General features: G+C 40.1%; 1 protein-coding gene across 1 annotated transcript in view; it reads right to left on the reverse strand.

Moving 5' to 3' along the window:
• Positions 1–24,751, reverse strand: part of DIAPH2 (diaphanous related formin 2) — a 983,541-nt gene that overhangs the window by 181,771 nt on the left and 777,019 nt on the right. The gene's annotated exons all lie outside the window — the stretch shown is intronic.

Genomic DNA, 24,751 nt, shown 5'->3' on the forward strand with positions numbered 1-24,751 from the left:
AAAGGGAAAAACTCCTGTCAGATTTACATAATACCCTTAAATTAAAGACATATATCTGTTTTAACATAATGGATCCTGTCAGTTTCTGGCACCACCAACTACTTTGCTTATTACGCACCATTAAGCAAAATTCATGCCAATCCCACTGTTCTTTCAACTTAAAGACCTTGTCTTTTGTATTATTGATGACACGCTCAGTATGCAAATAAACAGTAGCTGATCAGCTACTGCTCCCTTCCTGTTAAGATTCTTATAAGATATTCCGAAGCAAGAAACCACTGACCCGGCTTAATGTAATCAATGCACGGAGTGGAGTGCGATGTGACGGAGTGCAGTTATACAAGGTTAAATACTGGTTGTACTAATACCTTCGCCATTCACCCACCATTGGCAATTATCTCAAAAGACACTGTTTATGAAACACATTTGCATTCAATTCCTTTCTAAGCCATATCCTTTTCCTATTCTGAAATGCTGACAGTGTTAAAAAAAAAAAAAAAAAAGTGACCATGTCATCTGAAAGGCCACTTTTTCCATTTAAGAAACATTAGCCAGAGGCTCATCAGCCCTTTTAGAACACTGCTGTGTTTCTCAGCTTTTCCTATGGGAAACAACTGTTAAGAATCCATGGGCGAGGACTCAAAAAATGTTTATGGAAATTCCTAATGGGAATGTACATTGAACATTTCACCTTTGACAACTCTTGCCACCAAAAACACTTTTAAGATTTGTTAGGGCCCTGGCCAGTTGACTCAGTGGATAGAGCATCAGCCCAGTAGGCGGACATTCTGGGTTTATCTCCAATCAGGGCACACAGGAAAAACGACCATCTGTTTCTCTCCCCCTTCTCTCCTTCCTTCTCTCCTGCAGCCAGTGGCTCAACTAATTCTAGTGTTGGCCCCAGGTGCTGAAGATGGCTCTCTTGGTCTGAGCTTTGGCCTCAGGTGCTAAAAATAGGTTGGCTCACTCAAGCATTGGCCCAGACAGGGGTTGCCAGATGGATCCCAGTCAGGGTGCATGTGGGAGCCTGTCTATCTCCCTTCTCTCACTTAAAAAATATATATAACCAGAAAAAAGATTTGTTAGAGCAATTCTATCAGGCTATCAACTTCCAGGAAGTCTCCACTACACTGTGGGTAATGTGCCAAACTGAGGCCGCCTTTGCCAACTGATCCAGCTGATGAAAGGACCCTGATGAGATGGTTAATGTGCGTGGCAGCTAAATGTGTGGGTGGGGGGAGCATTTGTAGGTGGGAGGGTGAAGAGAAGTAAAAGAGAGAAATAAAAGAAAAGAAATTGTTCCTGGTGCTATTCCAAAGTTAATTTTAAATCCTATTCTGTTGAAAGAACAGTCTATGGGGTATCAGATCTCAGAAATAAAATATTCTCTTATAAGGCAAGAGCAAGCTAAAACTCTTTTATAATTATGCTGTTCATTTGACTTGAGATTCCTTTAATGTTATAATCGTTTATTCTACAATGAATTCTCTAGGACAGAATACTGAATGAAAAAAATAATAATAAAAGGAAACAAAGGTCCTCAGGTCCGATATTTGGTGACAAGAAGAAAAATAAAAGGAAAGTAGAACAGTACTGACTAAGGAGGGAAAGGGCTTGTGCTCTTTGAGGAACATTAAGGCTGCAGATACATCTGAACAAACAGCTGGTCTGTACAACAGAAAGAACAGAGGCCCTGGAAGTAGTTGGGTGTGGCTGGAACGCATCTAGGGAAAATTCATTTTTATGCAGTAGGCACTTTATGTTGGTTATAACTTCTAATCTGCCCAACAACATGTTGAGAAAGGTATTCTATTTTTCACTGGGGATACTAAAGCTTAGAACGTTTAAGTGCCTTGCAGCTGGCATGTGGAAGGGCCCAGGGAGGAACTTGATCAATGTGACACCAAGACCAGCCCTCTTTGCATGACAGCTAACAGAAGGTAAAAAGGACCATGCATTGGTGGCCAGATGATAAAGATCCCAATTGTATGCTTCAATTTGGCCATTATCCCTATAAACCAGCACTGTGCAATATATATATATATATATATATATATATATATATATATATATATATATATATATATATATATATATATAAAACGCATGCCACAAATGTGAGCCACATAGTTTTAAATTTTCTAGTAGACATAGTTAAAAAAAAAACAAAACAGGTGAAATAAATTTGAATGTAGTAAATAAATATTTAACTCAATATATAAATCTTATCAGACTAAGTGTTGAAAATAGAATGTTTTTATTTTGGCACATTGCACTCCAGATTAGCTACAGTTCAAGTGCTCAGTAGTTATGTGTGGCCCCTGACTACTATACTGGGCTGTGTAGCCGTAAGCAACAGGAAGGACTTGATCAGATTTCTGCTTTAGAAAGACTAGTCAGACAGCACTGTGTTGGAAGAAACAAGATGGTGTGATGGAAGGCAGGGAGATGTGTAAGGGGATAGAATAGTTGTCTGAGGAGGAGATAAAGGACCGGACTAAGAAGACGGCAGAGTGAATGGACAGCATGCTGCTGAAGATGCGGGTGACGGCCCTGAGACCATGTATGTAAAGAGGGGCGGCGGGCATGCCCTTACTGAGAAACCCGATATTTCACAGGAAGTCAGGAGAAGCAGAATTTCAAGAGGACAGGAAGGACTATTTAGAGTTACAGAAGGACAACCAGAAAAGAGCCACAGGATGACTGAATTTGATGTGTCCTTATAAAAACAGTCATTATAAAGATTATGTAGAAAGATGAATATACATATACAAGTGAAAACAACAGAATACAAAACTGTATGTATTTATGATTTTACATAAATAATATGTGAAGTTGAAAAATATTTATAACATAATGACATTATGCATACTATTTCAATAAAAATGTTTAATACTATCATATTGTGTACCGATAAAAAGATGGAAAACATATATAACAGAGAGGAATTAAAAAATAAATCCCTTTGCTTAATTTAGTGGTTGCTGTCTGACAACACTGATCAAAATATTAGGCTAGAATGAGGAATCTAATACAAAACTAGCGAAAACGGAGACAGATTCATACGTACAGAGCAGGCTGACAGCTGTCTGAGGTATGGAGGGTCTGGGGGACGGGGGTGGAAGGATTGAGCAAAAAAGGACACACACACAAAAAACCTCATGGACATGGATATCAGTGTGGTGATTGACCGGGGTGAGGGTAAGGGCAGGGGCGAAGGTGCAGAAGGGTATATGGGGAAATAAATGGTGATGGAGGGACACTTGACTTGGAGGGGTGAACACACAGTACAGTGCACAGAGACGTTTTGTGGAATTGAGCACCGGAAACCTGTATAATTATGGTAACCAGTGTCAGCCCAATAAATCAATTTTAAAATATTATGCTAGATCACTGTTCTGAACTTCTACTTTCATTAACATTATCCCACAAAGAACATTTTTAGACATCTTTTTCCTAATTTCCCATCGTTAAAATTTGACACTACAGATACACTCCATGTCTGTTTTTGTACTGGGGCCCTTTGGAGAGCTACAAACCATTGCAATAGCTAAGACTTTTCTGTGCCCACCTCCCCAAGAACCAGTATTCATCCCCTTGGGGTTGATATTGCCCCTGCTGAGAAGGTGTATGCTAAATGGTTCTGTTTCTTTGTAAATAAAATAAAATAAAATAAAATGCCAGGTCTTTGTAAACATCACTGAAGTGTTAAAGGAAAGAAATGGAGGTCACAGCCCACCATTACTGTTTCATTTGCTTCATGACCACTTTCAAAGGGACTGAGAGCTCTCTCTGAAATGTCTAACCCTCAAGAATGAAGGTTATATGACTATATCATAGAACTGATTTCTATTTCAGTTAGTCTTCCTAAAAGAAAATGGAAGTCAACCTGATTGTTTGAAAGAAGCTATCCTTTATTTCACTAATTCATTCATTCATTCATTCATTCATTCATTCATTTAGTGAGAGGAAGGAAAATAGAGAGACAGACTCCTTTATGTGCCCTGACTGGGATCCACCCGGCAAGCCCCCAATGCTAGGACCAACCAAGCTATCCTCAGCACCCAAGGCTGATGCTCAGACCAGTCGAGCCACTGGCTGTGGGAGGGGAAGAGAGAGAGAGAAGGGGGAGAGGGAGAAGAAGAGAAGCAAACGGTCACTTCTCCTGTATGCCCTGATCAGGGATTAAAATCCTGGTTTTAATCCACACACTGGGCCAACACTTTATCCACTGAGCCAATGAGTCAGGGCTGTTATCCTTTATGTTAAATAAATTTCAGTGAAATGTAAGGTTGACAGTTCACTTAGAATTTCCAATTTCACAGAACCATTCATTATTACTTGGATGTGATTATCAGTTAGTAGCTGGGACTTTTATTTGTTTTAATTTTTTGATCTATGTGATCAAATTCAGGGAAAATATATTTTAAGTGTTTATTCATCCAAAAGGAAAATAGCTTTTCTCTTTTGAATTAACAGAAAAATGTGCTTTCTTACAATTTACAATAACTATTTTACTGTGTGAAAGAATTATCAAGGGGAAAATTGTTAATGCCTTTTAGCCACTAATACGGTAATATACGGGCATGTCTGAGAAGTAACAATTCAGAGACAACTTTCTAATCTTTCATCCTGAAATCAGATCACAGACACTATTAAGGAGGGAGGCAGGCTACATGCAGTCCTGTGGGCTCTGTGTAAACTACTTATCTTTGGGTAAAAGGAATAGCATGAGTTGTTCCTTCTATTTCACATTTCCAGCAGAGTTGGTCATTCAGTGGATGCTGCATGCTGGTTGATCTCAATTTGCAGCATCAACATTTATCTGTATTGTGTTGACTTAATTTCCCCAGAAGAGTCTGGAGATACTACAGATAAAAATTACCACTAGGTAAATTAATTATGTCTGTTATATACCCCCATGCAAGGCTATTCCCTAATGGCTCGCACAAACTTATTTAGAGGCTATTCTCTATGGGTTTTTCATGTTTCTGCATATTTTGTGAGTACATGCATCGATAGCTTTTGTTCTAAACTCTCTTTCTTTTTAAGAGAGAGGAGGGGAGATAGAGAGACAGACTCCTGCTGGGCCCAGACCAGGATCTACTGGGCAACTCCTATCTGGGTCAGGTGCTTGAACCAATGAAACTATCCTCAGTGCCAGAGTCTGCTGATGTTTGGACCAACCGAGTGACTGGCTGTAGGAGGAGAAGAAGGAGAAAAAGGGAGGGGGAGAGAAGGGGGAGAGAAGGAGGAGAGGGAGGGGATGAGAAGCAGATGGTCGCTTCTTACCCATGCCCTGACCAGGGATTGAATCTGGGATGTCCACACATAAACTCTTTTCAAGGATGTTTTTATAGTGAACAACCTTGAATGACATACTTTCTCCCTTCAGAGCAGATGGCAGGTTTGTCTGCTTTCAAAAATGCATTATATCTCGCTCTAGGGCAGATGTCAGGCAGGTTTGCTTTTGGTTCTTTATAAAAGACTTGAGTTCCCTAAGCCTGGGTTCCTCAGCAGTGATGCAAGCCAACTGCATGCATAGCATCCACCTGCGTCCACATTGGCAGGCCCCTGTGGGAGCTAGAAGGCCGGGGGATGCAGTGGAAACATGGAGCTCATACTGGTTGCTGTCCCATGAGCTCTTTGTCTCTGACCCTGGGTCCTGTGTCTTCTGCCAACATACCCGAAATCGTGGCAGACTGACTTGTTAGCATGCCAGCAGGGCAAAATCTCAGACCCTATAGAGTGTTTGAAAATACTCTGAGCTCTTTCCTTTTTCAGCATTATTTACTGGAATACCTATTATTACTCTAGGAACCTAAAAACAAAAGGCCTCAAATTTCTCATTAACTGAGACCCAACTCCTTTTCAATATGCATCAAAACTGACTAAACTGGCCCTGGCCAGAGAGCTTGGTTGGTTAGAGCATTGTCCTCAAGCTCAGAGGTTGCCAGTTTGATCCCCAATCAGGGCACATAGAGGAACGGATTGATGTTCCTGTCTCCTTCTCTTTCTCTCTCTGTCACTTCTTCTCTCTCTATAATGAATCATTAATTTTATTTAAATGACTAAATTCAAGCCAATACTATAAAAATCATTTCATAAGACCCTAACAATTTGGGCATAATGGTTTAAGTCACTATTACAGTATCCTGGAATCCTCAATTGTTTAATGAAGGTTTTCTGGACAAGTTTAGCTGCTTAAAGTAAAGGGGTTGCCACCCACCAATCAGCATAAAGTGACCCCAAAGAAGCAAAAGGCTTTTTACTGATGTAGGACCCTACCATGTATGGTAATACTTATGCAGATTAAGTAAATTTTTAAAAGAAAATTATGCTCTCTGTGGGCTAAGAGAGTTGGGAAGACTCATGGAAAAATTAGGACTTGAGTTGAGCCTCTGAAAACATTACATTAAAAGGTTAGATGATGACTGGTTTAAAGACAACAAAGTCTAGATTTATCACCTCCTAGCACACATGCATGTATTCACTCGCATGTTCTTTGTATGGGTGTGCATGTGTGGGTGTGCATAAATTTCCAAATATTTTAACACACAGATCTTAAGTGTACAGTTGGTGAGTTTTGACAAGTTGCTGTACCCATGTAACCGCCATCACAATCAAGACATTGCATCTTTCCATCATCCCCAGGTTCCCTCCTCCCCCCACTATTCAGATGTAACCTCTGCTCTGATTCCTGCCATCAGATATTATTTCTGCCTGTTCGTAGCATATAACTCTAAGAGAGTCAAACATGTTGAGGTCACTTTAAATCCATGAGGTTACCTGAAATGAAATATGCATGGTGGGCCTGATAATCCAGTTACAAGGGACCCAACTAATTGTAATCCCCTTTGCATTGTAGGGTATCCAGAACCAGCTTATACGTGTAATCTATAATGAAACTAGACTCCTTAGTCTTAACATTTTACTATTTTTGTCCATTTTAGGGAAGTTATTATGCAGGTTCAACAGTCTGCAAAAATGCAGACATTAGGGGACCTGAAACTGACAAGAAATTTGGATCACACAGCCAAGATTGTTCTAAAGATAACCTTAGCTTAATGAGCCTGTTTTGCTTCTGTAACTCACTTAGCTAGGTAGGTGCCTGTATCCTGCTCTTCTGCCCCCATCCAAAAATGTGGTTTCTGCCTTTAAAAGCAAACCCCTGAGCTTGTTCAGAGCTGCATGATTTGAGTCTATATTGAGCTCCGTGCAAGCCACTGGCAGTAAACTCCTCAAAATTTTCCTGTAACTCCTCATGTCTCTTTGGAACTTGCACTTTACAACACCATGAGGAAAGCAACGGAGCTGAAGGGGACAGGACTTAGAGTGGGGTAGGTAAGATGGGAGCGAAGTCCTAAGGAGACCTGGATAGCAAAGAAAGAAGTCTGGCCCTGGCCAGATAGCTTGGTTGGTTGGAGCATCATCCAAAGCACAAAGGTTGCCGGTTCAATCCTTGGTCAGGACACATGCAAGAACAGCTCACTGTTTCTGTCTTCCTCTCCCTTCCTTTCTCATTGAAATCAATAAATAATAATTAAAAAAAGAAAAGAATAAAATCTGAACATGCTTCAAGGGCCTCTAAAAAGTCCTTGGTAGATCCTCAGCAAGATAGTGATTTAATAAATGTGACATTTAGGATCAGCTTCACAGTAGTATCTACAATGGACCCGAGTGGGAGAGAAATGAATTATACATAGAACACAATTTAATTTGCAGTGACAAATATTATTCTGCCTATAACCCTGGGCAAAGAAGAATGGGTAATCTTGGCATTCATGGTGAAAGACTAAATAGAAAAGTAAAATCGCTTTTGTGAGCAAGGCCATGAGCAGTAAATGGAAGCTGACAGCATGGGAAGGCGGTGGTAAGTGAGTGCAGGAAGAGTCGGTGTTTGAGTCAATGTTCTTACACTGTCTGATATGGTCCAGATTAAGACCACTCTGCAAGATGTATAGAGTTGTAGATGACACTGAACTACAAGACTGCTTGCTTATCAAAGAAAAAGGAATTAAAATCCCTGCTCTGCGAATCTAAAACAATGTAGGCACCAGGCTGACAAACAGCTGTTATAATTCAACATAGAATAATAAATGGTAATAGACTAAGCAAAAGGCAACCATAATAGGATGAAAAAAAAACGTATTGCACCACAGGACCTTCAGATCTCAGAGGAGTAGCCTGACCAGGTGCTGGTGCAGTGGATAGTGTGTTAACCTGGGACACTGAAGTCTCAGATTTGAAACCCTGGGGTCGCTGGTTTGAACACAGACTCACCAGCTTGAGCGCAGGCTCACCAGCTTGAGCATGGGATCATAGACTTGACCCCATGGTTGCTGGCTTGAGCCTAAAGGTTGCTGGCTTGAAGCCCAAAGTCCCTGGCTTGATCCCAATGTCATTGGCATGGCTAGAGCCCCTGGTCAAGGCACATATGAGAAAGCAATCAATAAACAATTAAGGTGCTGCATCCATGAGTTGATGCTTCTCATCTCTCTCCCTTCCTATGTTTCTCTCTCTCTCTCGCTAGAAAAAAAAAGATCTAAGAGGAATAGTAAACCATAAATGAATCAGAGGTAAACAAAATCAAGCCATCTGACGAACTCTGAGCAATGTGTATAGCAGTCCATAAGTATCTAGAAAGCCTCTACCTGATGGGAGGCTTTTGTTAGTTTTCAGTTTCTTTTAAAGTGAGTGAAGAATGGAAATGGACTTGGAAAACATGGGAAACCGATAGATGGTAACTAGGGTAACAGTCTATGAAGTTCCTTAGGGCTGTGAAAAGTGTCTAAGAAAATTAAGATATTATTCTAAAGCAATGAAAAGAGGGCATAAGTAGAATATATAAAGTTCTAAGGGAAACAATGAAGGCAGATGCTCCTGCTCAAAAGAGGAAAACTTCCAAGAGGGAAAAGAGGACACAGGAGCTTAGATGAAATTAGCAGAAACCACAGGATGAGCTAGGGGCGGTGTAGCAATTACATTATGCAGCAGTTGAAAGTTTGTAAAACAAAACAGAAAAACATTACGCTCCCAGGTTGAAGCCTTGAACAGTGGTACGCACCAAAAAGCAAAATTAATCTCAGAGCAATTAAAGTTATAACTACAAGAGGAAGTGTTGGTTAAAGAGTTCATTCATTCTGTTATCTACTTCCAGACAGTGGTGGGATTCAGATGGTTCACATTGGTTTGGCAGAACTGATACCTAATTATTTGTTGATTTCAACAAACCAGTTGTTAAAATGGCACTCGTCATCAGGGTTCTCTCTAAGGTGGGCGCTTGGGCAGCCACCAAAGGTGGAAATCACAGATTGACATTCCTTACTCTTTTTGAATGTTCATCTGCACAACAGTGTATTCTGAGTGCCCGCAGTGATGTTCATTTCGTCCATAGGGGAAAATATTGCAAGTGAGGACACGGATCAAAAAGCAATATGGAAAGATCTTAAATAACAGTTTTACTGTTTTTTTTTCAGGTATTATTTAATACTTTTTCATGAATATATTAAAACTCTTTTTTATAACATAATCTAGTTTTGTGCACCTCTTTTATTGTCCTTATTAATGCATGAAATAATAAACTACTTTTCAGTATATCACTTTTTTATACTTAAAAGTCATTAGAGCAGAGAATTGGTTGTTAAATTATTTGAATCCCACACTGTTGCCAGACCAGGTGATTAACAGTTTCCAACAGTCATCAGAACTAAACTTCACAGTGAATACTACTCTTCCTTAACAACTGTAATTTAAGGTTAATGTCCTAGGTACATGTTTGTCATGGGGTAGGTACTGTATTAGGGTCACAAGATCAATGGACATTCCACTCCAAAGCTATGAATGGTGAAGGATGAGGTGACATCTCCCCAAATATCTATGTTGAGAGGTAGTACTGAAAAGTTTTTCAGGGGAACTGGACCAGTGAGTTCACTTTCCCTGATATATTTGCACTTTAGACAAGAGCTTGTTAACACAAATGAATGGATTTCTGAAGGTAGAATTTCAGTGAAGAAAGTTTCTTGGCTGGAGGCACCTTTTTGGCAGTGTGCCTACAGTAAGACAGCTTGATAGTCAATGGTAGTTGAAAAATAGTGTTTATGTGTATTCATTTTTTTTTTTCACTTTACTTATCTGCTATAAGATTGAGATAAGAAAATTATAGAGAATGGTGATCTATAAATAAACAAACACCCAATAAACCTGAATGTTAACGCTTACAAAGAAAGCAGTGTTGATGCCTCTGGTAAAATATCTCACATTCAATATTTTAAGTAATTAATATTTCACAGAGTATTTGAAATACTCTGTGTGTCTTATCAGAATCAATCATTTACTAAAGGCATGGCACACTTGTGAAGGGAAATCTAAGCCAAAGTAAACTTGGAAAAAGAAGAAATTTAACTCAGTTCACAACCATCCACCCAAGTAAATCTAAGTGACTCTCTGAAAAGATAAAACAATGTTTTGCATGTAGGATTATTATTATTTACCAATTTATTGAGAGTGTGCCATATATGTCAGGGCCTGTCCTAAGGGAATCCTCTCCCCAACTCATTTCCAGGTAAAGAAACTGAGGCACCTTTAGGTGAAGTAACTTGCTCAAGGTCATATACACTGCTCACAAACATTAGGGGATATTTAAAAATGAATATGAAGTGATAAAAAAATTATTTGACTTTTCTTTCATTAAACAAGAACATCAGAAAAGCAAACGACAAATCAAAGAAAGTTGTTCAGTTATGCAAATGAGATGCAAAACCAACTTTTATTTCATTGGTGAAAATGCACTATACAAAGGGCTGAAAGTACTGGAGTATCTGCATGTTCCCTGATCCCCTAATATTTGTGAGCAGTGTAGTTGGGACGTGACAGGCCACCATTGGAACCTAGGGAGTATGTCCTAAGAGCTGGGGTTGGCAAACTACAGCACTAGTGACCAAATCCAGACCACCACCTGTTTGTGCACAGCCTACATGCTAAGAATACTTGTCACATTTTTAATAGTTTCTAAAAAAAAAAAAAAATCAAAAGAATATTCTGTGCTACATAAAAATTTCACAGAAAATTCAAATTGCAGTCCATGGAATCAATTCAGCTCCCTTGCAGAAGACCTCATTTGATTGGAACACAGCCATGCTCAAGTCATCACGTACCGTCTATGGCTGATTTCAGGCTACGACAGCACAGTTGAGTAGTTGTGACAGAGACAGTTTGGCCTGTGTGGCCTAAAATACTTACTACCTGACCCTTTGTGGAAAAAGTTTGCTGACCTTTGCTCTAGAGCAGTGGTCCCCAACCTTTTTTGGGCCACGGACTGGTTTAATGTCAGAAAATATTTTCACGGACCAGCCTTTAGGGTGGGACGGATAAATGTATCACGTGACCGAGACAGGCGTCAAGAGTGAGTCTTAGACGGATGTAACAGAGGGAATCTGGTCATTTTTTAAAAATAAAACATTGTTCAGACTTAAATATAATATAAATAAAACGGAAATAATGTAAGTTATTTATTCTTTCTCTGTGGACCAGTACCAAATGGCCCACAGACCGGTACCAATCCGCCGCCCGGGGGGACCACTGCTCTAGAGTACACCCTGTCCACATCAATGTCCTGTTAGTTACAGAATCATGTGGTGCTCACAATGTGCCTCTGATATGCTGAAGGACTGAGGCGAGTTCCGTATCAGGAAAACAAGCCTTCGCCATGGCAGAAGGTGGGAAGGAACATATGCAGTCAGGGTAAGCTTACTTTTTTTTTTTTCAGAGAGAGACAGAGAGAGATACAGAGGGAGGGACAGAGAAAGGGACAGACAGACAGGAAAGGAAAGAGAGAAGCATCCATTCTTCCTTGCTGAATTTTAGTTGTTCACTGATTTCTTTCTCATACCTGCCTTGACTGTGGGGGGGGGGGGGCTTCAGCTGAGCCAGTGACCTCTTACTCAAGCCAGTGACCTTGGGCTCAAGCCAGCGACCTTTGGGCTCAAGCCAGTGACCTTGGGGTCATGTCTATGATCCCACTCTTAAACTGGTGAACCCCACACTCAGGCCAGCAACCTCGGGGTTTCGAACTTGGGTCTTCTGCATCCCAGACTGATGTTCTATACAGTACGCCACTGCCTGGTCAGGCCCAGGTAAGCCTACTTGAAATGGAGACACTTCCATTTTGAGGGCCAAAGTCAAGAATGAGACGGGATGGTGAAGCAATGATTCTACATACCTTCTCTCTGGATTGACATTTGGGAGTTTGAAGTCTAGTTCCAAAAGGACCATCACAGAAAGACAAAAAATATTTTTCAAAGGCCGGTGAGAGACTTGCTTTCACAGTTTTGATTTCTTGTGAGAGAACCAACCCGACTAACAAGGTGTAAATTCAGTGGCTTTGCAGACCTAGCTCCCAACCTATGAACTTCAACTGAACCGCCATATCAGAACATAATACAATGTATCAGAACCTAAGTATCAACAAAAGAAATACAAACATACTCTAGTGGAGGAGTGGAGAGGGCAAGGGATAGTTTCAACTTCCAGAAGTTGAAACTTCTACAGCCCCAAACTACGGCCCGCGGGCCGCATGCGGCCCCCTGAGGCCATTTAGCCGGCCCCCACTGCACTTCTGGAAGGGGCACCTCTTTCATTGGTGGTCGGTGAGAGGAGCATAGTTCCCATTGAAATACTGGTCAGTTTGTTGATTTAAATTTACTTGTTCTTTATTTTAAATATTGTATTTGTTCTCATTTTGTTTTTTTACCTTAAAATAAGATATGTACAGTGTGCATAGGGATTTGTTCATAGTTTTTTTTTATAGTCTGGCCCTCCAACGGTCTGAGGGACAGTGAACTGGCCCCCTGTGTAAAAAGTTTGGGGACCCCTGATCATGAGGGCAAATGTATCCTCGCCTCTTCCTCAGCACCCAGCACAGCTCAAGGGAAGTGTGGGCATGGAGGTGGCTTGTGCGGAATGGCCCTCATGAGAGTGAAGTCAGGCACTGTTAACAAATGTTATACACAACAGGAAAAACGGCAGCCCACCACCAAGTATAAAAATGTTGTACATCATATAACTGGTCTCTTAATTGGCTGATTCCTGGAGGGTGGGGAACAAGCAGGCAATTCATCAGTTCTGGCCCAATCAGTCCGTGTTCTCCTTGTTTGCCAAATTCTCCGGTGGGCCAGCTCTCCAGCCAAGATCCTGAACAACTATAGATAGGCCAGACTCAGCTCCACTTTTTTAACAGGAACTTAACTGTTGCTTATCTATTTTGAAAGTGCAAAATGTCTCCTTTGTGAGTGTGTGTGCGTGGGTGCATGCATGCGTATGCCTGCGTGTGACATTATTTTTTGAATGCCCAGGAAAGGCACATTGCTGCAAATTTATGCGTCCTTCCTACAGCTACCCTCTCACATTAAGGAGCTTATCTTTCTTTAAACACGATGACATTATATACCTTTGCTTCTTCTGAAAACCAAAAGTAGCCCTAGCCGAATAGCTCAGTTGATTAGGGCATTGTGCAGATACACAAAAGTTACTGTTTCAATACCTGGTCAGGGCACATATAGGAACAGTTTGATGTTCCTCTCTCTCTCTCTCTCTCTCTCTCTAAAATCAATAAATGAAATTTCTTTTACAATATTAAAAAAAATAAAAGCAGTTCAAAAACAGGCGTGTATACTAACTAGTTTATTGGGCATTCTCAACTCGGTAAAGATATAAACATAAACGTGGTTTCCATTTTCTTCATCATTGCCCTTCAAACATGCCATGTTATATCCCTCTTTCATGTCACTTAATGACATCTTGGAAAGATTCCATCGTTTTCTGATTGTAGTTTAAATATTAACCTTATCTTTGCTTCAAAGTGTTTGCTCAGCCCACTGATGTTAGTCTTTTGGACCCAGGTACCCGAAGAAGAGAGTGAGTGGCATCATCTGTTACCTGACTCACTCCCCCTCTCCTTCCTCTCTCACGGAGCTATCAGATGGCCCAGTGGATTGAGGCATTGAAGACAGGAAAGGAAAAGAGAAAATATCTGTTAACAGCTACTGTGATAACCCTCTTCATAAATATGTTACATGGCTTGCAAGATACTGAGGTGGGTGGTTAATGTAAGGATGCATGCAGAAGTCAGGAGGAGTAGGAACCAGGCCACAGCAGCTGTCTGGGCAGCCTCACGAAGAACTGGAACACCATTCAAGACACAACCATGACTCTTACTCCCCAGCTACAAACAGCCTTAGTCATCCATTGATACTGTTACTTTAGTACTTTTATGTCCATTCTGAACTACTCATGCACTCTACCTAAGTGTACCTACTCTTAGTATTGGGTTTTTCTTTCTTATTTTTGCCATTTGCAAAGTAATTATCCTTCTCTGTGTGTGTCTTTGAGCCCAAACTCCCCACAAGAACGAATCAAACTGATTCAACCAATACAGAACAGCTTTTTGGGAGGAATGTTCAGGACAGGCCACCTCTAACAAAATATGTCATCCTAGAGATGCTGTCTGTGGGTCAAGAATCAACACCTGGCCCAGTTTGAAAGGAGGGGAGAATAGAATGGTATGGAGCATGGTCAGCAATGCTTAGTCGCCCATTGCCACCTGCCTCAGATAAGGAGCTGAAGGCATGTCCTTCTGATAAGCATTATCATAACTCAATAGTGTAATTTACATCGATGTTTCAAAATGGGAAAGGAAAGGATTTACCTTTAAGCCTTAATCTAAATCCCTCAATAATTCCTTATACGGGTTCAATACTCTGCTCCAGGAGAGAGCCAGTTTGACTCCGAACATACATGAGTTCTTTCTCCATCAACTAGAATCGATCTGTCCTCCTAGCAATCTCACTGCTGTCTCCTGATGGAATTGAAAGAAGTTGCTGAAAGATTATTTAGTAAGTGGATCAACGTGTCACCAGTCTGTAGCCTTTCTTTCTTGGGCTCTGAGAAGTGATCTCAGTTTCAAGGTTTCTAGCTCCCTTCAATGATGGAGATGCTTACATTTGTACCCTACTATTGGCTCCCAAGCCCAGTTCAGGCCCAAATCATCAACTCCCCCTGAATAATGTTATTTACAAAATTTCACCCCATCTTAGACTCAATGTTCCCAGGACTGATTTAATCATCCACAGATTTCCCAACCCCACCACACTGCTAATGACCTCTCATCACAATTGAGTCATTTCTGATGATCTCTCCAGCTTAGAACCTTTGAATGGTCTCTGGTATTTTTTCTCCAGCTCCAAATTCGAAGAGTGATGAAGCTTTACCATTTCCTCAGGGGCGATCTGCCCCAGAACCAGGGTTTCCTGTGCAAGTCGATCACTCACCCCTTAACCTGGATTACCACTATTGGGCTCTGTTGTTGAATTCTCTGATTCTTGATTCCTATATCGCCAAACTATAACTTTAATCACATTATCTTCTTTTCCAAGATTCAGTACTCATCAGATCCAGCCCTAATTCTAAAAGTCTCATGAACTGTTTCCAGATTTTTCTTTGGCTCCTCCCACCACACCAGCCATGCTACTTCTCTTTATCATTTTATATATTTCTGGAGTGTTCACACCTCTATGTATTCCCTCCTGTGCCTAATTAATAAATAAAAGCTTAATGTAAATTGAAAAGTAATCCAAAAAGTCAAATACTGTATACATTCACATTTAAATGGATATAGCTTTTGAGAATATTATTATAGGAATATACCTTAGCTCACCAGATCTATTAAAGGGGTCAAATTCCTAAAGTGACTGCTTTTGAAATATTAAAGACCTAAGTTTTGATAATTTAGACAACTTATAAAAATGTATATTAAGAATATTCCGCTCTATTAAATAATTAAAATTTAAATAAACCGTAATTATGTTTCATTAAATAAAAGGAAGTTGGTCTCCAATAGAAAAAATTTAATTTCAAAATAAATAAATAAATAACTCCCTAAGGCAGATAGGCATAGTAAATTTAACAGACTGCTACTACCGTTTAATTGAATCCAACCTTTAAATTAAAAAAAGAAGACATATTAAAAGTAATATGGTAATTGTATATTATGTGGCGTTGCCTTTTGGTATTGAAACAATCAAGGCAATGGTGGTTAACCTCTTCATTACTTTATAATGTTCATTTGAGAAAAAAAGCAGCTCTTTTAAGATTTTTTAAAAAATCGAAACCCACAAAGCTCCCATGAACACGGAGCCATAAAGAATAGGGTGCTTCATTAGAGGGAGTCTATAACCACAGATTGCTGAATAAATAACATAGACATCATTGAACTACATGGGAGCTGATCAGTTAGTAGAAAATGTTATAGAAATGTAAAATTAGGCACCAATACTTCAGAGATATAAGTATGTTAATTTCTGAACATCATGCGGTTCTTTCAATATAAAGTCAGAAATGATAATCATGCTTAAATAACCTGCTAAAAGCTGGTAAAACCAGACAAAATACTGGCATTTAAAGGCTGTCACTTTTAGGAGCTTAACTTCATAAGTGCATTATTTTAAGTTGATGTGTCTCCTTGACCTCTGGATTTCTTTGATTTTTCTTTTTAAATTAAAATAAGCTTCCATGGTCATTAATATACATGAGGTTACGAAGTAATTGTTGGTATCTAGCTACTATTGTGTAACTACTGTTTGTAAATATTATGGTTTTTTTGAAATGGAAGACAGCCAGCCCTAGCCGGTTGTCTCAGTGGATAGAGTGTCGGCCTGGTGTGTAGACATCCTGGGTTTGATCCCCGGTCAGGGCGCACATGAGAAGTGACCATCTGCTTTTTAACCTTAACTCTCCCGCTTCTCTCTCTCTTCACATCTCACAAAGCCAGTGGCTAAGCTGCTTTGAGCATCAGCCTCAGGCACCGAGTAGTGTGGCTGGTCCAGGCATCATCCCCGATGGGGTTGCCAGGTGGATCCTGGTCGGGGCACATGTAGGAGCCTGTCTCTCTATTTCCCCTTCTCTCATTTAAAAATAAATAATGGGCCCTGGCCGGTTGGCTCAGCGGTAGAGCGTCGGGCTGGCATGCAGAAGTCCTGGGTTCGATTCCCGGCCAGGGCACATGGGAGAGGCGCCCATTTGCTTCTCCACCCCCACCCCCTCCTTCCTCTCTGTCTCTCTCTTCCCCTCCTTCAGCCAAGGCTCCATTGGAGCAGGGATGGCCGGGGCGCTGGGGATGGCTCCTTGGCCTCTGCCCCAGGCGCTAGAGTGGCTCTGGTCGCGGCAAGGCGATGCCCCGGAGGGGCAGAGCATCGCCCCCTGGTGGGCAGAGCGTCGCCCCTGGTGGGCGTGCCGGGTGGATCCCGGTCGGGCGCATGCAGGAGTCTGTCTGACTGTCTCTCCCCGTTTCCAGCTTCAGAAAAAAATAAAAATAAATAATGGAAGAGAGCGAGCTGTGATCAGAGACAGACTTATAAACAGGGACCTAATTTCTTGCTTGGATTTAAGAAGAAAAGATTTACAATTTCAAATTTGTTCAACCATGTGTCTTCCTGTTACAGTAGGCTCCAGAGAGAAAAGCCGTGATCCCGTCATACCTTCAGCATATCCCTTCTTTAGTCTGAAATTTACTCCAACCCTGCAACGCACAATCACTAGGCAACTACTCAGCATAGAGCCCTGTTGGAAACAGAACTGGAATGCATCCTCTTATGGTTACATTGCTACAAAAAAGTAAATTGCTTACTTCTTTCTTTATGGAGCCTGATTTGAAAAGTAAGAGAGGTTTTGGCTAATAAAGAGCCTTGCTGGTCAATCCAAGTAAATATGGAATATTCTCTAAAAATCTCTAGTTGCTTGATATGGAATACATTTGAAGACAAGAGAGGAAATTACTGCAGGCCTTTGGCTCTTAGACTGTTAACCTAACTCTTTGAGTAGTAAGGTTTTTTCATGCTTGCTTACCCCCTAGAAGTGAGTTTTTTGCAAAAAAAAAAAATGAATTTAGTTCCAGTTACAGTTTTATTAACTTAAAATCATGTTTGTTTGATAACCAATTTATGGAAACAAGGAGAACATACATTGCCTTTTTTTAATGTTGTCTTAAACATTTTAAAAATAAATTGACCATACTCTGGATGGTCAGAAGGCACGAGGTCGTACATGAAGGTTCGTACTACTCAAATAGAACAGCCTGCTTTTTATGTTAAACTTTGGGCATGGATCAAGTGTTTGCTGAAGCCACGGATTTACTGCTCAGAAAAGTGAGTGAGTTACTTTTGTACAGTCGGGTACTGATAAATTACCTCAGACAAATATATTATAAAAGAAGGTACTGCTGGTATTATTCAATAAAGGAAACTGAAGACTTGTTATTTTGCTTGTCCATGAACCAGTAATTTTCAAAGATATTCTTAATTATTTTCCTTCTTTTAGATGAGTAAAAATATATATACACATTCAAACTCAAATATGTTACTCTTCAAAAATGATGTTAAAAAGTAGCATCTGCCAAAAGGGTGAAGAGTGAGGAAGTTACTAAATGGTTCTTGGCAAAGATTCAAGGCCAGGCAATATTTTGTTCTCTTTTCGATGTGCTCACCCAAAGTTATCAGTGAAATCTTCACGTACCACCCGATTTCATTTACACTGTTAATTTTCTATTTATAGCCTCTAACAACAGGAGGAAACTGCAGTCCACAAAAAATGGAAGGACAGGCCCTCGCTAGTTAGCTCAGTGGCATACAGCGTTGTCCTGAAACACCAAGGCTGCGGGTCCGATCCCCAGTCAGGGCACACATAAGAATCAACCAATGAATACATGAATAAGTGGAACAACAAATGAATGCTTTTCTGTCTCTCTGTCTCTCTCTGTCTCTCTCTTTCTCTGTCTCTCTCTTTCTCTCTCTCTCTCTCTCTCCTCCTTCCCCTCTCTGTCTCTCTAAAATCAACAATAAATAAAAAATAAATGGTAAGGACAAATTTTCACTCCACTTCTGTGGCAGCTGATGATTTTTAGTATAAAGGAAATTTATTTTTACCCTTTAAAAAGAATACACTACCAGGTGTTAAATTATCATTATATATTTTTTTAAATAACTAAGCACTCACATTAGCACCATTTTCAACAAAAAAGGAAAAGGATATTTAGAGGATCTATTCACAGCTGAAGTCTTCTCTATAGCTAGTCTAGAAGAAGTTATTTAAATCTAGAAGATGCACCCTGAATTGGGGGGTAAACTGAGGAACAGGTTACTTTCACCTCAGGGTCAAACCTAGAGAAGTCAATGTGTGCTGCATGGATGAATCGTCCTCATTTAAGTGGTGACTTAGAGATAAGTGGCTCAGGAAAAATTGGCAACATCCATCTCTATCCAAGATATAAGAGACTGTCCCTAAATCTCATTAGAATGAGCAGGGCATATTCATTTAGGGCAAAAATAAAGAAAATGACACATTAATCAACCACGCTGCCTTTTCGCTAAAGAAATATACTGCTCACAAAAATTAGGGGATATTTTACTGCTTCATATTCATTTTGAAAATCTCCCCTGATTTTTGGGAGCAGTGTACTTGCAAACAGAACTGTATCCACAGGAGACCGATCACAGATTAGGTGACTTCACTTAGGCCCATTTCCCAAGGTAGCCCTGCATGAACAAGGAGAAAGTTTTCCAACTTGAAATCTCTTTTAATGCCATAAATCTGCTTGAAAATTCTCTGAAATGTCAAACATAGCTTGTAAATAATCAACTCAGGCAGAGTTTGAATTTCATGCACAACAAAAAGTGGGTTAAGTAATAAAAGGGTATTACCTCTCTGTTTGGGAAATTATATATATTTTTATTAGATTGAACCATGTGAAGTTACCACTTTTATATGCCGAAGAATGGCAAATTGCAACAATTTTATATGGTTCAGACTAATATTTAGAGATATAATGTAGCCATGTGAACTATTACCAAGTCCCTGAGGAATTATTTCAAAGTAAAAGAGGGATTCATTATATGTACTAATACCTAATCATAATATGGTACAAGTGAAATTTCATGCAATGTTATAAACCCGTGTACTAATATGTAATCATAATATGGTACAAATGAAATTTCATGCAATGTTATAAACCCATTACCTCAATTTTAAAAATAGGAGAAGGATAGACAGGAGTGGAAGATTACTCGATGCAGAAAGCTATGACAGGCCCTGGGTGGTTGGCTCAGTGGCAGAGCGTTGGACTGGCATATGGATGTCCTGGGTTCAATTCCCAGTTAGGGCACACAGGAGAAGCGCCTATCTGCTTCTCCACCATTCCCCTCCTCCTTCTTTCTCTCTTTCTCTCCCTCTCATTCCCCCCCCCCATAGCGATGGTTTGATTGGTTCGAGAGCATTGGCCCAGGTGCTAAGGATGGCTCCGTGGAGCCCCCACTTCAGGCACTAAAAATAGCTCAGTTGCAACCATGGCCCCAAATGGGCAGAGCATCAGCCCAGACGGGGGTTGCTGGGTGGATCCTGGTCGGGATGCATGTGGGAGCCTGTCACTCTATCTCCTCACTTCTCACTTGGAAAAAGAAGGAAAAAGGAAACCTATGACAATAAAAATACAGATTTTGAAATATTTTCTAATTTTTAAACTTTTATTTTAGAGAGAGAGGAAGGGGGAGAGAGAAAGTCAGCCAGGAACATCAATCTGTTCCTTTATGTGCCCTGACCCGGGATCAACCAGCAACCCTAGTGCTTTGGGACAAAGCTCTAACCAACCAAACCATTCAGCCAGGGCTTGAAATATTCTCTAAAATGCCTAACTTGAAAGGCACAGTTCTTCTAACAGTCCCTAGATTTCATAAGTCCAACACCCATGTTCTAACTCTGAGCCACTTAATACACAATCAAGACCAACCAGTGATTGGCACAGAGTCAGCACGTCCTTTTGCCTGCTATGTTCAAAATGGAGATGTTGCCAATTTTTCACCGAGGTCAATAATCAGTGCTTGATTCCCCTAAAGCTTAGGAAAGGTCTTACAAGATCTCCCAGAACTCTGTCCCTTGCTCCCACTGCAGCAAAGGAACGCGAGGCAGCTTATCTTGTCATTTTAATGAAACATCTTTGAGGTATGATTTCACTGGGGAGAGATTTAGAAATCAAAGCTTAAGTAGGACTTGCGAAAGTAAGTTATGCAGCACTGAGCAAAACGCAATCTCTAGAACTCATTTTATCCCTCAGCAAGCATTAATGAATATCAATCCTTTATAGATTAGTTAATGTACTCAGAGACAGAGAATGCCATGTTTGTTTTTTCCAAAACCTTGATACAGCTGGTAGGTACCTCACTGAGAATTGAATAAACACATCAAACTCATTATAATATTTTTCAGGGAAAAATTCAGCAATATTTGCAAAAAAAAAAGTTAGATTTATTTTTTTTTCTATTGGAAACATGAAATAATGACAATCATATCAAATATCAATATATCTGCCACATTTTCACTTTCTTATTAATTGGCATTTTAGTGTATTGGACTTGACCAGATAAGCAAACCAACCAACTCTGTTCAACCGAATATCTAATTGCATTTTTCACATGCTTTGTCATTTCTGTGAGTTTCTTGAAAGGGAGCAGTAGTGTGACTTTTATTAATGTCAGAGACTGCATTTTTTCCTTTTGATAAAAGGAGAAAGAACCTTTCACATTGAAAATTCAATTTTTTCTCCTAAGATTTCCAATATGACACAAACATATGGTAAATAAATAAAATTATTCTAATAAATTTTAGAGCCAGTGGACCAGGGAGGGAAACTCAGAACATGCTGGGAATATATTGAATACTAAAGAGTCCCTGAAATATAAAAATCAGTGAACTTTTAAGAACAACTGAATAATTCCATAGTTTTCCATTAAAAAAGAGAAACCCGCAACAAGAATGATTAACCAAGATATGTCTACACATCGCAAAGGACGTATGAATGAAAGAAGGTGATGATAGTTTTCAAGGGTTTTATGTGGTGAAATACACCAGCTAGAAAAGTATGTTTCTGCTTTGTATGTATTTTCAACAAGAATATAATTAAGGTTGGGTTTAGCAATAAAACACTCTGCCTGAAGGAAAGAAATAAGACATGTCAAATAATTTCAAAGAAAAAAAAAAGAGGAACGATTGCATTGGAGAACAATGGGATGGAAGAGGAATACAGGTGCAGTTGTGTTTCCCTGGACACCCCGCCCTATATAAGGATTCTTGGCACTATCACACGTTCCTTCTCCTGGGACGTTTAGAAGCATGCTGTCTAAACATTTGTCTTACAGAGTTCCATATGAGCATACCTCGAGGCGGGGAACTAGCCCGGATAATCTAGAGAGCATCCTAATGCTTTATGAAGACCAAATCACAGGAAACAAATTTCAAAGGATGGATATCACTCTAAGTGAACTCAGCATCAATTGCAAACAGACTCAAAGATAATGCTGCAGAATGAAATACTATAAGCCCTATTATATTACTTACAGAGAATGTGATGTAAACTATCTGTAGATATGATACTTTAAGCCACTGGGGATTAAAAAAGAGAAATAGGAATCTCTTCAGCATAATATGGGAGAAATCTGAAGCTGTTTGCTCAGAGTATGTAAAGTATTCATCAGAGAAAAATGTTCAAACCTACTTTAAGGGAAATGAGAACTATTTCTTAATATATCAGAAGAGGGCTGAATGAGATCGTTTCTTGACAGAAGCTCTCAAGGGAAAAACTTCCTTTTTTATTTGCTGCAGAGATCATACTGGAAATGATGGGAAAATATACATTTGAAATAAATAAAAGTCACTTTGAGGAAGAGAATTCTTTTTTAGAACTGGATTCACATCAAAAAGGACTCTGTTTTATTCACGTTAAAATGTTCATTTGGCCCTGGCCAGTTGGCTCAGTGGTAGAGCATCAGCCCAGTGTATGGATGTCCTGGGTTTGATTCCTGGTCAGGGCACACATAAAAGAAGACCATCTGCTTCTTCACCCTTCTCCCATCTCTGTTTATCTGTCTTCCTCTCCCACAGCCATGGCTCAATTGATTCAAGCACATTGGCCCTGGGCTCTGAGCCTCAGGTGCTAAAAATAGCTCAGTTGTGAGCATGGCCCCAGATGGGCAGAGCATCAGCCTCAGACGGGGGTTGCTGGGTGAATCCTGGTCGGGCACATGCAGGAGTCTGTCTTGCTATCTCCCACCTTCTCACTTGGAAAAGAAGAAAGAAAAATGTTTATATGGTTCTGTGAACAAAGGGGTGCAGATCTGACTCCTTTCATTAACGGTATCACTTAGTCAAAACAGAGAGACTTCCTGGGCTTCTCACCCATGTGCTCACACAGGGCTCATGTTCAGAAGGGCCATGGAGTTGGTTTATTACCCTGTTACCACCATCTTGAACTTAATTTTTGAACAAGAAACCTATATTTTCATTTTGCAGTGAGCCCTGCAAATTATGTTACCACTGCTGGTAAAAATAAAGCCACAATAAACTGTCTCAATTGCCCATTTCTCACAAGTTCCTTCTTAATATTTGAAAAAGATTACAAGGTCTTCCAAATGATATAGTAGTTACTATTCCTGCTAATTTCTTAATGCTATTTTCTTTTCTTTAACATTCATAAAATCATATCAAAGAAAAATTTCCCACTGGTTAAGTCACTTCCTTGAGAGGCTGCACTAATTTTTTCAATCCACTGAAGCGTGATTTAGGAAGATAATGGTCTCAATGCTCCAATTATCATTGAAAAGAAATGTTTGGCTGTTGAATATAATCCTGAAAACAGTCAAAACTGAAATAGTAGCTTCAGATCGCCTTTCCTATAAGTTCAGTTCCACGAGGGTATGGGGGGAAAGATGTCAAACTAAAACAAATGGAAACTCAGACATGTTCATTTACTATATGGAGGATATATGAGAATATCCATCTGGGGGGAAGAGAAGGCTTTGAAGTATGTTCAAATAAGAGTAATTAGAAGGCAAGCACACACACACAATGTACATGTATACATATATATATATACATACACATACACACACATATATGTATATATACTGTAGTAACCTTTGGTATACTTAAAAGGAATCTTGGCTAATGACTTCATCTAGTGAAACCATATCCATATTCCCTTTTGAACATACTGAAGTAAAGTTTTATTGATCTCACACATATCTATATACCTGTCAAAGCTCACAAAAACACCTATGAATACATAATATCTACATAGGCAAGAACTAAGGTAAAAGTTTGATGTATATTCTTCATCACCACTGTTCCTAGATAAACAGCCCATTACCCTCAGTTAAAATAAAGACATACTGACCAAAGCACTCCTGGACTGCTCCTAGAAAACTAGTAGTTATTAGCGATTACCAAACAGCAAGCACATTTTCGCATGACAAAAACATATATGGTAGGAGGGTCTATGAGAACACATGGGGCGTTATATTTCCAAGGAGATTTTGAATCAACTCAATGTTGTTGTTTTTTTGTTTGTTTTTGTTTTTTGTTTTTTTTTGTATTCCTCTGAAGCTGGAAACGGGGAGAGACAGTCAGACAGACTCCCACATGCGCCCGACCGGGATCCACCTGGCACGCCCACCAGGGGGCGATGCTCTGCCCACCAGGGGGCGATGCTCTGCCCCTCCGGGGCCTCCCTCTGTTGTGACCAGAGCCACTCTAGCGCCTGGGGCAGAGGCCAAGGAGCCATCCCCAGCGCCCGGGCCATCTTTGCTCCAGTGGAGCCTCGGCTGCGGGAGGGGAAGAGAGAGACAGAGAGGAAGGAGAGGGGGAGGGGTGGAGAAGC

Source organism: Saccopteryx leptura, chromosome X, assembly GCF_036850995.1.
Source record: "Saccopteryx leptura isolate mSacLep1 chromosome X, mSacLep1_pri_phased_curated, whole genome shotgun sequence".
NCBI lineage: Eukaryota > Metazoa > Chordata > Mammalia > Chiroptera > Emballonuridae > Saccopteryx > Saccopteryx leptura.